Here is a 4,884-nt window from a genome sequence, read left to right on the forward strand (position 1 = left end):
AAAATGTAAAAGATATGAATACTCTGTTCTTCTATTCCCCCACCAAAATGAAAAAGGAAGACCTTCTACATGCTTAGATTTTCAGAGATGCTGCATAAAAATGAGGCTACACCTGTTCTGCACTTCACAATTTTAAGACAGCCTAAGGGGTCTGGGCATGTTTAAAACTACAACAGCCACATTAAGCATCGGAGAAAGGCTGTGCTACTTACACATGTTATACACAGTTATAAGAGCTAATTAATATTTAATTCTATAAAACACGTCTATTAGTGCTTGTTCTAGCTTGCTTCTCTTTCATATTCCTAGAATCAGATTATTACTCCATTATTTCACACAACAGATGAAGTCCTTGAGAGCAAGAATTCTATCATTTTCCTCTTTACATCATCCTCCATGATTTCAAAGCAATGTCTTGCATATTGTAAATTCAATTATAGATTTAATTGAACAGAGAAAGTTTCATTGTAATTTTTACCATCTAGGGACACCTGGTTGGCTCAGTCAGTTAGGCGTCTGTCTGCCTTCAACTCTGCTCATGATCCCAGAGTTCTGGGATTGAGTCCCACATTGGGCTCCTTGCTCAGACGGGAGCCTGCTTCTCCCTCTGCCTGCTGTTCCCTTGCTTGTGCTCTCTCTGTGTCTCTGACAAATAAATAAAATCTTTTTAAAAAAATTTTTTTAACCATCTGAAATACATAAGTGGAAAACTTTTAAAAATCTGCATAAGAATGAAGCACTTCACTGGCTCAGCTGGTAGAGCACGTGACTCTTGATCTTGGGGTTGTGGGTTTAAGCCCCATGTTGGGCAAAGAGATTATTTAAAAAAAAAAAAAAAAAAAAAAACCAGGAGCACCTGGGTGGGTCAGTTGGTTGAGTGTCTGCCTTCAGCTCAGGTCATGATCTCAGGGTCCTGGGATCAAGCTCCTCCATGTCGGGCTCCCAGTTTAGCAGGGAGTTTGTTTCTCCCTCTCCTTCCTTTCCCCTTGCTCGTGTTCTCTATCTCTCTCTCTCTTTCTCTCCCTCTCTCAAAATAAAATATTTTAAAAATTAAATAAAAGACTATTTGTTTAAAAAAATCTTTATAGGAGTAATGAAAGGGGATGCACCTTACCGAATGTTGAGTCATTTCATAAAGCCATAAATTGTGAGGTCAACACAGGAACAAATAGATCATTCATGGACTAGACCTAAGGAAAAAAGAAGAGAAAGAAAAAAACCAAAGTATATATGGGTAGTTAATTGCAATAAAGGTAATATTCTCAATCAGTGGGAAAACAATAATTTAAAAATCATATTGAGATCATATTTTTCATGGAATTTGATGAAGTGGGTTTAGCAGTGATTATTATTGTTCTTCAAGTGGTATTAATTAAAAGTTCACAAGTGTTGATCAATACTTAATCGTAATTCTATATAAATCAGTGGCAAAAAACATCACCTTACAGGTAAAAGAACAAATATTTTGCCTATTTAAACCCTGTGTTTTCTTTTTAAATTCATTTTTCCGAGGATTTAGCTGATGATTGGCATTTACTAGGCACTTAATAATCATTTGTCAAATGATGAAATGGGTGATAAGATAAATATGTTCTACATTATAGTTTGAAACAATTTTTTAGGGACGCCTAGGTGGCTCAGTCCGTTAGGTGTCTGTCTTCGGCTCAGGTCAAGATCCCAGGGTCCTGGGATAGAGTCCCCATCGTGTTCCTTGCTCAGCAGGGAGCCTGCTTCTCCCTCTGACTGCTGCTCCCCCTGTTTGTGCATTCTCTCTCTCTCTCTCTCAATCTGACAAATAAATAAATAAGATCTAAAGAAAAAAATTTTTTTTCAGACTCCTAAGGCATACTGATTTGAATAATCACTCTATATTATTTTACTACCATTCTAACTTTACCAGATGTACCTAATTGCTTTAACATTGATTCCGAAGTTAAACATTTAATATCTCTCTTCTTACGCCTATTCCATATCACTTAAGGAGTGTTTGAAACAATATTTTGATAGTCGTAGGTAAGGGTTTCAGAGCAACTTTGTGTGCACACAAATTACAAAAGGCCATTGTCTACTACCTGTGTAACCGCCACATATGAAAAACACACATCAAGTAATGACCACTTACTGCAGCTTCAGATTTTATTCTATCTTGTCCAAAACATAGTTTTGCTTTCTAGCTCTTTAAAACATATTACACAGAGATTAGAGAGGTAATGAAGGAGTTTAAAAGGATTTGAGATTTGTAGTTAGAATTCCTGCTATAGAATTTGAGAAACTTATGTAATCTTTTTGAACCTCAGTTTCCTTATCTGCAAAATAGTGATAATAACAGGGATGTCAAGAAGATTTAAGTAGATGGTTGTCGGATATTCAGAATAATCGCTGGTCCTAATAAGGGCTCAAATCTCAAATTTTATGAGTCCTTATTACTAAATGTTTATCCAAACTAAATGAAATGGTACATAATAAATAGTTATTATTAGTTGAGATTGTTCTGGGCACCTAGGTGGCTCAGTTGGTTAAATGTCTGCCTTCAGCTCAGGTCATGATCCCAGGGTCCTCGGATAGAGTTCCACAGGGGGCTCCCTGCTCAGCGGAGAGTCTGCTTCTGCATCTCCCTCTGCCTGCCATTTCCCCTGCGCGTACCCTACCCTCTCTCTCTCTGTCAAGTACATAAATAAAATCTTTTAAAAATTTTTTTAAATGAGATGGTTTTATTATTAATAAACCATGGAAGAAAAAAGGCTTTCTTAACTTAACCCAGGGAATTGTTCCAATGTTTTGACATTAGTTCAGTAAATGAGTTTCAAAACCCAGAACTGAGTCACAGCTTTGGGGTCTGCCTATCCCAAGGATATTTCTTTCTTCTTTTCTAGGGATAGATTTAATGAAGCTTAAAGGAGAATATTCTGGAAGAACAGTGAGGGGAATATCAAGGACCTGCTTTCACTGGCCCTTTGTAATCCACTACTTCTGCTCATGTTACTCTCCTTTTCTTCCCATGGTGTATTTTAAACCTGCCCTGAGTAACATGACCTGGAAAGAGAGAACAATAGCAAGGAATGAGGACTGACACAGTGTCTGCAAGTCACCTAAACTCAAAGCAGATGCAGAGAGATTGGCAATTGTTTTGTTGGAGGATTTATGGATATGAAAATTCTGAAGATTACTGCTGAAGAGTTAAGTGAAATACCAGTTGTTTTTTTTGGTTTTGGTGTGTTTTTTAAGTGAAGATGGGTAGTATGAGCCCTCTTCATTATAAACTGGCAAGATAAACCAGGATGCCTAGGTAACCACTAGATAAGACCTTATCAGGCAAAGCAGTAATATAACAATCCCGCAGAGCTTTAAGCATAGCAAGGCTAAATCCTGATGGCTTAAAAAGGACAAAGCCTACTGAACTAATTAATTAACTTTTATGATGGTGTCAGGCCATTAGTGACAATGAGGAAACACTGGATTTCATGTATTTGGACTTTGTTAAAATGTAATTCTTCTTGTCAACATGTTAGGACCAAAAGGTCTAGAATCTGGTATTATGCAGTAGAGAGAATTATATAGTAAAGAGAAAATTGACTGGATATCTTGTCCAAATGGTTTGCAGTACCATAGCTGACGAAATGTGCCAAATGGGACTGCTAAAGGATCAGTCCCAGGGATTTTCAATCTGTGACAAGTATGAGACATTTTTTTAAAAAACAGTAATAGTTTCTACCTACTCCTACAACTTTGAGTCAGTGTCCAGAAATAATAGTAGTCAAACCAAATTATACCTTCTTGACCCAAAGCCATATGTCTGAAATAAACATATAAGAGGTGACAGATACACAGAAAACAGATGGAAATAAAATTAAAAGTTGGGTTGGGGGGAGAAGAAGAGGCAGAATGGAAGAAAAATCCAATTAATATAAAGTGTCCTAGCTACTCATAAAAGAAATTTAAAACGTATGTATTATATAGATACAAATTGATTCTTTTAATATAATTGTACTTTGTGTTGATCATAAAATAATCAACATTAAAATAGGACACATGTTAAGTCATACAAAATCAAAATTATTAATCTATGGTTGAAAAGAAGGGTCAGAAATTAAGAAACAAAGAAACATTCCTCTAAATAAAAACTGAGTGGAAAAGGAAATTTAAATTCATTAACATTATTTGGGAAATAATTGATATGAAAACAATATATACAAGATGGGCTGCTGCCAAATCAGAACTTATACTTGTGGGTTAATTTATGACTGTTTTGTCATCAAAATAGGAAAAGAATTAGTAAGCACTGTGTTTATAATTTTAAAACACCCTGGGGGGGGGGGCATCTGGGTGGCTTAGTTTGTTCAGCAACCGACTTTTGAATTCAGCTCAGGTCTTGATCTCAGGGTCATGAGTTTGAGTCTAGAGTCGGGCTCCACATTGGGCATGGAGCCTACTTAAATAGATGAATAAATAAAATTAAAACACCCTAGGGAAGGAAAGGTGGGGACATGATGAGACCCATAAAATCAATCTCTTTTTGAACTCAGCCACGGCTACCTTAGTTATAATAGAATATAAAATGTATGGGCTGGGGCGCCTGGGTGGCTCAGTGAGTTAAAGCTTCTGCATCGGGCTCTCTGCTCAGCAGAGAGCCTGCTTTCTCCTGTCTCTCTCTGCCTGCCTCTCTGCCTACTTGTGATCTCTGTCTGTCAAATAAATAAATAAAATCTTAAAAAAAAAAATGTATGGGCACCTTGGTGGCTAAGTCAGTTAAGAGTGTGACTCTTTCTTTTTAAATTATTTTATTTTATTTTTTAAAGATTTTATTTATTCATTTGACAGAGAGAGAGAAAGAGAGATAGTGAAAGAGAGAGCACAAGCAGGGGGGGCGGCAGGCAGAGGGAGTGG

Source organism: Mustela erminea, chromosome 6 (genome assembly GCF_009829155.1).
Source record: "Mustela erminea isolate mMusErm1 chromosome 6, mMusErm1.Pri, whole genome shotgun sequence".
NCBI lineage: Eukaryota > Metazoa > Chordata > Mammalia > Carnivora > Mustelidae > Mustela > Mustela erminea.